This window comes from Ornithorhynchus anatinus, chromosome X3 (genome assembly GCF_004115215.2).
Source record: "Ornithorhynchus anatinus isolate Pmale09 chromosome X3, mOrnAna1.pri.v4, whole genome shotgun sequence".
Classification (NCBI taxonomy): Eukaryota; Metazoa; Chordata; class Mammalia; order Monotremata; family Ornithorhynchidae; genus Ornithorhynchus; species Ornithorhynchus anatinus.
In genome coordinates this window covers 29,872,202-29,885,201 of record NC_041751.1, presented here as the reverse complement: position 1 = coordinate 29,885,201, position 13,000 = coordinate 29,872,202, and the positions used below count along the sequence as shown (strand labels likewise).

General features: G+C 40.1%; 1 long non-coding RNA gene across 1 annotated transcript in view; it reads right to left on the bottom strand.

Annotated features, from left to right (window-relative positions):
• Positions 1-202: 202 nt before the first annotated feature.
• Positions 203-13,000, bottom strand: part of LOC114807647 — a 43,094-nt gene continuing 30,296 nt past the window's right edge. The window contains exons 2-3 of the long non-coding RNA XR_003755704.2: positions 443-558; positions 203-320 (exon numbers count right to left, since the gene is read on the bottom strand). This is a non-coding gene — a long non-coding RNA (uncharacterized LOC114807647). The remainder of the gene's footprint in view (positions 321-442; positions 559-13,000) is intronic.

Sequence of the window (13,000 nt, the reverse complement as noted above, 5' to 3'; positions counted from 1 at the left end):
GGTTCTAGGGAGACTTTGTTCTATAATCCTATAATATATACATATAGGTACATATAAATATATAGTTATATTATGGATCATTAGTCATCTCAAAAGAACCATTACAAGAAAATTTTAAATCCAAAATTCTAATAGATATTAAAGCAAAAGACACGAGTGAATGGTGTTCTTTTTTCAGAAAAGGGGAATTTTCTACCTTATCCATATGCATTAGTTCATGTGGATCAATAACGAGCTGAGGCAAGGATTCTGATGCAGCAAGGTTGCAGACTTTTTCTTTTTGTGAGTGTTACTACAGCCAGCTAGTGGAAAACATGAACCTTAACCAATCAAGAAAAAAAAAAGTTAAGATAATTAAAAACAATGATTCTCTCAACCCAGAACAATTGAATTTTTCAGAGATACTACACAGGTACATGGCAGCTGACAGTCTGTCACTTACGTGAGTTTCAAATTCAGCACAAGCTCTCACGTGATCCATCTCATGAGGGAGAAGACCAGAGCCTCTTGTCAGAATCAGCTGTAGGACTCAAATCAACAAAATCCCAAATGGTACACCTGGACAGGAGAATAATGTTACTATTTTACAAGGTTAGAGGGAATCCTAGTTAAATATTTTCTGCCTTTTTCAATGAAACCTTGTGCAAAGCAGTAATGTAAGTAGCACATCCCATCAAAATTGATTTTTTGCAGTAGAGAACAATTAAAACGAAGGACCTTCAGTGCATAGGACCAGAAAATGAGTAATATATTGAAAACTCTTTCCAATGAAAGAAACAATTAAAGATCTTGGCGGGGGTGGGGCAGGGGAAGTGAAAAAAAAAGATCAGGATTTGCCATTTCAGGGGACAAAGGACAAAATACTTCATTTTATTTGGATAGCAGTTTTTTTGAATATCAAAACATAGAATATTAAAATATCTAGCAAACTATAATGTATGCCTTTGCCAATGCTCTACCGTATCTCTTTAAAATGATAATCACACTAATTGAATGCTCACATTAAAAGCTCTCTGAATAGAGTTTCACAAATTTTTTCCTTGGATATTTTTGAACAGATACTCATTTCAAATAGGAAGATGCCAATCCTCATAAGAAACTTGCATAAAACATTGTAAAGCTATTGACCACCTTGGTTCATGCTCTTCCCCTACCTTGTACAGTCACGATCAGCCTCGTCAGTGGTCTTCCTGCCTCCTGTCTCTCCCCTTAGATTACATATTCCTGCTAGAAAAGATTCTCTATTCTTCAAAAATCTCCAATGGCACTCATTTCTCTCCACATCAAGCAAATACTTCTCACAGTGTACTTCAGGGCTCTTTGGTGAATCTCCTCATTTTGCCTGTGGCTTCTCTGATACTTTGATCCTCCTAAATTCACCTTCTTACTGTACCTTACTATGTGCCAAGCATTATTCTAAGCTCTGGGGTAGTCCCTGTCCCACTTAGGCTCACACTCTTAATCCCCATTTTACAGATGAGGTAACTGAGGCCCAGAGAAGTAAAGTGACTTGCCCAAGGTCACACAGCAGACATGTCTTGGTCTCATCCCCTCTCTTTTTCCATCCTCTTCCACCTTCTTGAAACGATTACTCCTTCTCCCTCCTATTTCAGCTCTTAAAATGGTTTTCCTAATTCCTCTCCCTACCCCGCCCCTCAGACTCTCACTGTCCCTTACTCTGAATCCATCCACCCCTTCTTCAGGATCTCTCCTTTCAGGGCCAATTTTTGACTTTGTTTCACCTTATTTCATGGCTAGACTGATATCTTTCCTGGGGCTTTCACATACTGGCTGGAGTAGGAGAGGGTGTCTGGGAGGGGATTAACATCACCCCCCAACTTCATTCTGTCCAAACCCAATCATACTGTTTAGACTGTGAGCCCGTCATCGGGCAGGGATTGTCTCTACCTGTTGCCAAATTGTACATTCCAAGTGCTTAGTACAGTGCTCTGCACATAGTAAGCGCTCAACGAATACTATTGAATGAATGAATGAATCCCCAGGGGTGTGGCAATCTTGGGACTGCGAGAAGAAACTAAAAGGTTTGGCAGTCCCCTTCCGGCCTTCTCCTCCATTCCAGCAAGTCCAGCGTGGCCTTGCTAGACCTAGTGAGGTATGTTTGGGAGTCATCTGCGTAGAGGTGGTGGTTGAAGCTGTGGGAGTGGATGAGTTCCTCAAGGGAATGGATAGATTGAGTACCAAAGGGGACCCAAGATTGAGCTTGAGAGACACTGACAGGGAGTGGGAGACAGAATAGCCATCAAGAGAGACTGAGAGTGATCAACTAGCAGAGAACAGGAGAGGACTGCATCAGAAAAAAACAAGGCTGGAGCGTGTTTTCAGAAGGAAATGGTCCACAATATCAAAAATCAGCTAGGACACTCTGTATAAGCCTACAGGTTCTAGTAGTTATCAATCATTTCTTTTCCTGCTTAATCAGAAATAATCATTTGTATTTACTGTGATGGAATGCCTTTTAAATTCCCTTTCCTGGAGCACAACTGTTTTTTTTAAATGTTATGGCATCTTAAGAGTATATCTATATCAACCTTCCAAACTGATTTCTAAGGGGCAACATTTTAACCCAAATTACTCCATGGGGCAAAGTGGAAAATATGGTAAACTGTGCAAAAATGATCAATCACTAAAATACATTATTTTATAAACTCTTCTCCGTTGCATGCATTAATGTCCTAGGGTTAAAAAGAATGTAATCCAGGTGCCTACACTGATCAAATTATCTTCATAATTTGCCAATTTCACTTTCCCTGCTTTTGTCGACACCATCCAATGTGCCATGGTGTAGACACACCACAGGGGAATTGTCACCATTGGGCTATTTCTTCATACATGGGGGGATTCCTTACATATCTTGAGTTTTAGCTCTCTTCCCCTAACAAAAATCTTGAACAATATCACAATTAATTCTTCATCAGGAATGAATACATCTTTAGAAATGTTATTTAGCTTGACAGTCTGGGACACAAAATACAGTATATTGAATTGTATGACATGCATCAGTCTCATAGTTGAAAAACAGTGCTAATCAATATTGTTGACGTCTTCTAACAATGACAAATTAGATAATATCCTTTTGTGAATTTCTGCTATCCTGCAACACTCTCGTACTTTCCCTAGAATGGGAGCAGTTTTCTCAGGAATTAGGTTGAGGCTTGTCTACATTCATTCCTAGAGAGTATTCAATAACACTTATTTTAGCCAGTGAGGTCATATTGGCCTCTGGGAACACGAGGAGATAGACTTCAATTTCATTAGTTAGCCAAAGATATTAATGCTGGCTGACTTTTTATCACAAACATTTGGTATCAGCTAATTACCCTCCTGCACACATCTTCCCCCTAAGGAAGACTTCAGTTGACTTCGGGGGCAGATGCCCTGGTAATCAGCAGCTGCCTGTGTCCTGGGGAATCTTACATACTTGCCAAAAGGAGTGTGTCTGGGGCATACAGGTGAGGAACCTGAAATTTTTCTTCTCTAAAAATCACCCCTAGTGACTTCTGGTTTTTTATGCCTTTGTCCATGTGCATGTTGTTTTTTTCATAATTCTCTATGCATCTTTGTCAGTCTCCTCTCCCCCTAATATACATATATGTATATGTATATATATATTAAAGTATGAGCTGCCTGAGGTACAGGGACTGTGTCTAATATCCACTTGAATAATCTTTCACAGAGTTTAGTACAGTGCTCTGTACTCAATCATAGTTATTCAGTGCTTATTCATCAATCACCCTCATCAGTGGTATTCACTGAGAGCTTACTATGTGCAGAGCACTGTACTTACCACGTGAGAGAGTACAAGGTGACAGAATTAGCAGACACATTCCCTGCTCACAGTCTAGAAGGGGAGGCAGCCATTAGTATAAATGAATAATTTATATTACTTATACTTATTATTACTTATGTATTTATTATATCTATATGTACATAAGTGCTTTGGGGTTGAGGTTGGGGAGATATCAAATGCGCAAATTTCATGGATCCAAGTGCATACATGATGCAGTACTTTGTGCAGAACACTCTACTAAGCACTTGGGAGAGTATAATAGAGGTGGTAGACACTGTTCCCTGCCCAAGGAGAGCTTGCAGTCTAGCATAAGTGTTTAATTAATATCCCCCCAGTGCTTAGAACAGTGCTTTGAACATAGTAAGTGCTTCATAACTGCCATCATTATTATTATTATCGTTACTATTAGGATGTTACTATTCCATCTATTACTGCTAGGGTGGCTTGTGTTTAAGACTGGTTCATTTCCTCTGGAAGGATAGATCTACGGCATAGAAAAGAGATGCCAGAAAGCCACTACAGCAGTTCTACCAGTGCTTATCTTAGACCTAGAACCACAGAGAGAACAGTACACTTTTAAAGGTAAATGGTTACTCTGACTAATAATAACTGTGGCATTTGTTAAGCTCTCACTATCTCCAAACATTGAACTAAGAGTTGGGATAGACACAAGATAATCAGGTCAGACACAGTCCCTGTCCAACATAGGGCTCAAAGTCTAAATAGGAGGGAGAACACTTATGGAATCCCTATCTTACAGATGGGAAAACCAAGGCAAAGATACTTTAAGTAACTTGCCTAAGGTTATGCTGTAGGCAAGTGGCAGAGTCAAGGCTTGAACCCAGGACCTCTAACTCCCAGGCCTGTGCTCTTTCCATTAATCTACGCTGCTTCCCCACTAGGCCTTCCACACAAATATTCAATTTTAGGTACTGACAGGGTTGGCAACCATGACCTATGATGACTCTTTTCGTGGCTCAGTGGAAAGAACATGGGCTTGGGAGTCCGTGGTCATGAGTTCTAACCCTGGCTCCGCCGCCTGTCAGTTGTATGACCTTGGGCAAGTCACTTAACTTCTCTGGGCCTCAGTTACCTCATCTGTAAAATGGGGATGCAGACTGTGAACCCTACGTGGGACAACCTGATTACCTTGTATCTACTCCAGTGCTTAGAACAGTGCTTGCCACAAAGTAAGCACTTAACAAATACCAACATTATTATTATTATTATTATTGAATGGCTGATGTTGTCTAGCATTCTCTTCTATATGTTAGTAAAGTTTCTGTTTTGACTCTATCATCATGCTAAGTTGGCTTCTGTATTCCACTCAGTCTTCCTTCTACTCCTATTCTTTTTTTTTTTTTGCTGGCATTTGTTAAGTGATTAGTACATGCTAGACACTCTACTAAGTGCTGGGGTAGATACAAGATAATTGGGTTAGACAAAGACCGAGCACCACATGGGGCTTTCAGTGGAAATTCAAGGGAGAATTTAATCCCCATTTTACAGATGAGGTAACTGAGGCATAGATAGGTTGAGTGATTTGCCCAAGGTCACACAGGAGGCAGTTGGCAGAGGTGGGATTAAAACTCAGGTCCTCTGACTTCCAGGTTTGTGTTCTTTCCAGTAAGGACATGCCGCTTCCCTATGCCCATGGTGTTCCACCTGGCATTTGTAATACTATTCCGCCATCATCATCATATAATATATGCAATGTGTATGATGTTGAAAGAGGAATTTAGGAAATGTATTCATGAATAAGGCATGTTCCCTGCTCTGAGTGGTTTACATTCTAAGATAGACACACTGATGGGGAAATATCAAGTAGAACAGCAAGACACAGATTGAGTTGGTTGTGTCTCGCCGAGTAAAGTCTAATGGAAAGTGGGAGGTAATTGTCTGAATAATTCAGGTCTCAAACCTGTGATTGAGGAAAAAAAGGAGTGTTATTTATGGATCAAATTTTCCAGCATGGCTGTCTACATTGATCAAATTCATAGGATATTTTCTGAATGTTCTTGCTCACTTACAAGATGATATTGTCAAAGAAAATAGCAGCATATTTGACCTTCTTCCTCCTCTCTGCATCTTCTGAAACTGGGCAAAACAACTGGGAATTATCACCTTCTCTCCTGTCCCCAGAAGCCCCTGCTCCCTATACGCTGGGTGATAGCCACGCTGCTTCCTCAAGAACGGGCACCAGCTCCCCTCTGGGCTACTTAAGAGACTCCACCCCATCCTGCCTTCCACTGCTCAGGCCGGAAAGAGAAAAGCAACCGCAGCACGAGGCCACCACAAAACTTCAGGGAGACTGACTGGTCACTGCTGTAGAGGTTGGTGTGGCTCTGGGGGTGGTGTAGACTCTGAGCCACAAAAAGTCTGAGATTCTGCTCCTCTAGCCCAGAGCCTTGAAGATTTTTAAATTTTATTTTGGGTACTTGTCCTTATCTTTTATGCTGTTTGTTTTGTTTGTTTCATTACTCCTGATGTGTCTGTCTCCAGTCCCCTCTCCCGTTCTTATACTGTGAGCCCCTTCTCTAATTCCCACCTGTGTAATTTTCCCTAGTGTTTAATACAGTGCTTGCTCAGAGCAAGAGCTTAAATTCTATTACTACTACCGCTGTGATCATCCTGCCTATCCCATTAGCACCTTTTCCTCATTTATTTGGCTACTCTTCTGCCCAAGGTTTCAGTAGGTTATCAAAAATCTTCTCTCTCCTTTATGCTCTCAATTTTTCCAATTTATCCCATAAACTACCCCTCCAATAGTTACATATGATTTCAATCCTCAGGAAGTCTAGAAGGACTCAGTGAGCCCAAATTACTGATTGACTAGGGGTCAAACTGCCCAGGATAAAATTTTGTGTCATCATATAGAGAGCTAGAAAGAGCTAATGAGTTAGAAATAAAGTTCCTATAGAAGCCACGTAGCCCAAGGTAAAGCCTGGAACTCTCTGACTCTTCATGTCTGACAGACCACTATACTTCCTATCTTCAAAACCCTATTTAAACCTTCCCACTTCACCCCCATATATGACTGGTCTCTTACCATTAGTAGGGTCATCTTAGAAACTGAAGGACAGCTTTATACCCTCAACAACCTTGCTAAGACACCCCAAGAGAACTGTGTGAAGAACTTCCAGGGCATGTCTTCAGCTTGACAGACACATCCCCTTTCCACCTGAAGGAAGGCAAAAATAAATCCCATTTACTGTAACACCTCCTGTTGAGCGAAGGTGTTCCTTATGAGGAATTAATGGACAATATTACCTAAGTACTGATAATTTCAGAAGTGACCATATTAGAACTTTCTGTTGATCAATACAGGAGAATCCAGCTTTAACTGTACTTTGTCTTGCCCAATCCATCACTTTTTGCCAGTCTCAGCCCTGAGCTAAATCAGTCAGTCCTGATCATGATTCAAAAAGTCAAGTGACATAGCAAGTTTTCCTCTCCACCTTCCTCCTTTCCTCCTCTCATCACTGTGCTCTCTCTTCAATCAGCCTATTCTACCTTCCAATCCCTGCTAATTTCCTTAAAATTCCCAGTGAAGTGCCAACATATTTTGCAATCTAGTATCACTTTGGGGGGTAATGGTCTAATATTCCCAGCTTTAGTCTTAATTCTCTGGGGTCTCTTAGGCAGATCAATTAACCTACTCCTTTCTCCCCTGTCATCCCTTCCTGGCTAGAGAGTTAACCTAAGGGCGGAGAAGCATCTGGCCACTCTATTTCCACTAAACAAGTCATATGAGGTTCACTGCTTCCTTGCCTGGGACCAAGTAGCTAGGTGGTATAAAGCTTTAATGTTAGCAACCTGTCAAGCCTTTTAATATGCATAGTAGATGGCAATAAACAGAATCTTTCTCTGTATTTGGGTAAGCATGATTGTAATCTGTGCCACGCATCAAAGAGAATGCTGTGAAGATTAATGAGGCATTTTCCCTGAAAAAAAGTAAGTGAATAGAAATAGAAGGTAGGCTACTGCCAACACTTCTGACCAATCGAATGAGCTTTGCTTTCTTTGTTCAAGCCAAAATCGAACTTTTTTTGTGGGGAAAGGTAAGAGAGGGGGAATTTTTCTCTCACAATATTGTACTCTCCCAAGCGCTTAGTCAGTGCTCTGCGCATAGTAAGTGCTCAGTAAATGCGACTGAATGGATAATATTCTATTTCTGTTCCATTATCAAGAGCATAAGCTACCTTCTTTGGGAAGCAGTACGGCCTAGTGAAACGAGCACGGGCCTGGTGGTCAGAGGATGTGGGTTCTAATCCCGGCTCTGCCACATGGGAAGTCACTTCACTTTTCTGGGGCTCAGTTACCTCATCTGTAAAATGGGGATTAAGACTGTGAGCCCCACGTGGGACAGGGACTAGGTCGACCCAACTACCTTTTATCTACCCCAGCGCTTAGAACAGTGCTCGTCACATAGTAAGCACTTAACAAATACCAGTTATTATTATTATTATTACTGTAGAAGAGGGATAAATTCCAAATAAGATGCCACCGAATGACACCCAACCACTTTATAGGGTTTTTTAAATTGTTGAACCTGGTCCCGGAATAGTCAAGTGCTAAGCATGTCACCTTCCTGCCTCGTGAGGCGCAGCATTTGAAACTGTTGTATGGTTCACTCTGTTTGCTCACAAATTTGACACTTATTTGAGATTTGCTCACTAAACCCTGGTGCATAATTTCAGAGCTCTGTTGTATTCTCTAAATCTCAAATCACTCATCTGGTTTTGATGTTCCATAGTCCAGTATGTTGCAGAGTGTGGCTATGGAAATACTCAGGTTTTTATTGGGAACAGAACTATAGTCAAAGGACAACGAAGGAGCATAGAAGCTTATTCTGTGCCTTCTTCCTGGGAACTCACTTCCCAATATCATGAAGGATTTCATTTCCCAGATTGGATCCTCTAGGGAGGAGATGGGACAGCCAGTAGAATTTGAGGAGGGCCAAAGATCTTATCATTTCAGGAAAGGAAGGACTCAGTGATATTTCCTCTCTTCCCCCACCCCATATATCTCTCCTTCTTCCCCTCTCTTTCCCTGTTCCTCTAAGCTTCCCTCTGAAATTTCTGATATATAGTTGGTTCTTTCCACATGATGAATTGTGAGTAAATGGGTTTAGGACCAAGGATGTTTCTGTTTTTATTGGTTAATATTAAGGATTATATCACTAGGAAAGTTGAAAAATATTTATTCAGCTTGTCCCACACCTTCTGCTCTCAGTAGTAAAACAAAATTCCTGTGTCTAAGATTTTTATAGTGGTTTCAGAATGGCTAGAGCAATGCTGATTGACCTCATTCTTGCCAAGCCCACTTGCATTTTCCCCATCTCATCAACTGGGAGTGGGACAAATGAAATTTGGAAGAGCTCTCAAAGCTAACAAGCCTGCTGAATATTTCAGAAGTCGTAGTAATAATATTTATTAAGCATCTACTACACGCAGAGCACTGTACCAATCACTGGGGAAGATGATGCATGGATAAGAATTAGATGTGATCCCTGCCCTACAAGGAATTTACAATTTAAGAATAAGGTGTGGGGGAGGGAGTTGATGAGAGCCAAATAAGTACAGAAAAAATGTAAACACAAAAACAACACAAAAGACAATGAGACAAAACAATAGCAGGAGAGTAATGAGGCTAGAGGAGAATAGTTTCTTCTTGTGACTCAGAGGAAAATCATCACGATAGTCACAGTAACCCCATGACAGTCACAACCACAGCAGAGGGTGGGGTTGAACATGATAAAGTTCTGGATCCTGGGATCCAGTGGCTTCCTAACATTCGAATAGTTGTGAAGTCAGCTCCCTGGGTTGCAGTGGAGTAGGAAGGTATACTCCAAGGGGATCAGGGCATCGGCTGGGCAGCCACACTCACAATCCTGACCTATTTTCCCATGGACAGATCCAGAGTCACACCAGAATGCCTAGCTGGTTTAATTCTCATCCAGACTCCCTGGGCCCTTGAAACCATGCCTCCCAGGGTGTTCTTGCATCCCCCAAATCCACTGTGGCTCTGACCAGAATCTTCAGGGCCTGATCCAGCAATGCTCTGATTTTCAGGAGGTGGATTTGTGGACCCAAAAGCCCTAGGATTCACAGCTCCTGGCAGCATCCCACAGCTGGGGCTTTCTGGTACACCAGGACAGAATGTTCCCTGACATTTCAGCTTTGTCAAGATGGTGCCACGAGAAACACCATTTCTAAGCTGGAAAATAAACAAAATAGAATAATAGTGTTCAATTTCTTGTCTATAATGCCCTCCTGAAATAGTCAAACATGTTCACCATCCAGGTAAAACTTCATTCCCCTTCTCAAATAAAGGTCAACTTAAGTGAGGAATTTGCTGATCTTCATCATAAGCCACTGATAGAGTTCATAAATTCCAGAAAGTCATGAATGGCTTTTCGAAACTTCAACCTGACTTTCCATTTTGCATAGTGATAATGTTGATGTTTTATTTCTGTTGATTTTTAAGAAACAATTATGCGGGGGAAAGAGGGGAAGGAAGGAGTGGAGTTTCACTAATGCAATTGATATTTCCAAGGTTGAAAAGCACTTGACTTTAAAAATAAATGTTAATCATTTTTTGAAATTCCCATTTTTAATTAATTGATTAGTATTCTGAAATATTTAAATATTACATTGTAGTCAGCAGTACAGGGAAGCAAGGCATCACAGAATCTCATAAGGTTATATGTTAAAAAATAAAGATCTCCATGAATCACTTCTAGTGATCCTAACTCAATTCCCATAGCCTGTGGAATCTACGAAATGCAAATCTAATTCTTTCAACACTTTCTTTAACAACGGATAAGCCTTGGTTTTCCCTCATTAAAACAATCTGGCTTGTTTATACATCTTCAGCCTTCTCAAATCTCTCTCAAGGTTCCCCCTTGTCAGCTGTGGAGGTATGTGATTTCATTTCAGGTTGATGTCAGAATAACATCTGAAAGTTAAAACTACCAAAACGAGGCATTACTTTTACATTTTTCCTAGAAAACAGCAACATTTGTTTGATTTGGAGGTTATCTCTATCAAAAAACCTCCTCTTTATTACTTCAGAACAATGAACTATTAAGAAACAGTAGTTCATTAAACCTGTGTTTGATAAATTAGCAAACTTTAAGAACCACTAAATGCAATTCAGAAGTGGAAGTCATCCATTACTTCTCATCAAGTACCAGGACATGATTTCATCTTTGAACATCTGTAATGTTTTGGCACTGTCTTACTGTGCTGTGATACCTGAAAATGAATGTCTTTCTCCAGAATTCCAACAAGACCAAGAAAAGTAAAAGTTGGGCAATCTGAAGTACCATTTCATCAGCAGAGTACCTGACCTCCTTTGTTTCGGGGAGAGGGAGACTTACTGAAGCCACTGGTCATTTTAGGTCTCTATTCAAATGGCTTGTCACTGAAACAAGTTCCGAGTTCAGGAGCTATGTTTTAAAATTAAGTTTTAAATGTATTCGGGGAATGATGCCGCAGATGGTTGATATTAAGAGGTTAAAGGAATGCAGAATGTATGTCAACATAAAGTACAGCTGAATGTATTATGCTTGTCAAAGTTATGGTGATTTGTTTCATTTTGAGGCATGCTGCAGACTGTAAAATGGGTTTTACCAAAGAATTTTGACTCCAAAAATGGGATTGACACAAAAGTGAAAGGAGAGAAGGTTTTTTAGCTTCATTGTGTCTATTTTACCAGGAATATGAAGGAATGGACTTTTTAAATTCTACATTGAATTTTGAAATAAACAAGGCAAGATCCGGGGAGCGCTTGAGAGAAAAAAAGGCATGGGGTTTGCATGACTATGTTATTAAACATAAAACAAGTTTAAAAACAAAACTTCTGATAGCAAATCTGATTGAACAAGGAAGCAGTAAGTCTATCTTGCACAACATAAAAAGCCATCATTCCATTCAGAGTCATTACAAGTTTTCTGACTGCTGTTTAGATAATCATGAATGAAACAAAATGGAAAAGATTGACTCCCCCCCACTCTAAATGTATTATCTGATTGCCCTGCCTAATAATTGGATTAGGTTTGTGTATTGTGCATTTTAAAATGAATACTGAAATTCTGCTTTCAGGAAGGGGAAAGGTACAAATATAATTATGAACTGTAATTATGAGTCTGTTCCTTCAGGCTTGATGAAGTGCTTTTGTATCTACATTGCACTTAGGAACATCAGTGCTTATATTGTTGTCTAAAATGAACAGCAACTTGGCTCTAATGGACTTCACTCTGTGTTTTAAAATTTCTCAAAATGACTCTGAGATCATTAGCTTCATGAGCACTAATGCATGCTGCTTCCCATAAAGGAATATAATAAGGAAAAACATGAGGTTAGCTAACCTTAAAACCTCTCTAATTCCCCCAAAGCAAAAATGGATGCTGACGTGTTTGCCTTTCCAAACAACAACAACAAAAAAAAGCAAGAAAGAAATTCGATCTGTTTTCATTTTTCACTTGTGCTTTTGCTTTTTAAATCATTTTAAGATGCTGTATGTAGGCTATGAACAACTTCAAGAGGGCCTTAAGCCAACGGACCCTTACCTGAATTGGATAGCAGGAGTCATCTGTGGGTACCACAACCTGTGCTCTGACTAAAAGAACAGCTGTCCTAATGTGGAGAATAACTCCCAGTCAGATGTCAGAGATGCCACTAATTAATGCATCTACTAGTGTGCCCCGAGTTTGCTGACATAGTATTTAGCTACTTAACATTTTGAGCACTTTAGATTTAGAAATGAAAGGAGGGTTGAGGAACCTTAACAAAACAACAACTGATCTGTTAGTTAATACAAACAATCCAAAATCCTTCCCCCACGACAGTAACAGGTTTAGCTTAGTGTATAGTACTGCAGTGCTTGTGCAGTGACTTGAATTTCTCAGATCTCACCATTACCAAAGGAAATTTAAGCATCTGTATAAGAACACTCCTAATCATTTTGCATGGGAAACTTGCCAAACAGTAGGTATTTCAAAGGACAAAGGCTTTGAAAGTTACTGAAAATGAGAGACAGATGACAAGGTAAATCTACAGCTATGGGTTCTGTCTCATTTTAACTGTGTTGTGATGCGTTAGTAACCAAAAGCAAACCAAAGGTACTAAGTCCTTGGATGCAGAAAGGAAAACAATATTTTCTTTATTAAATGCTGTTTAGGTAAAA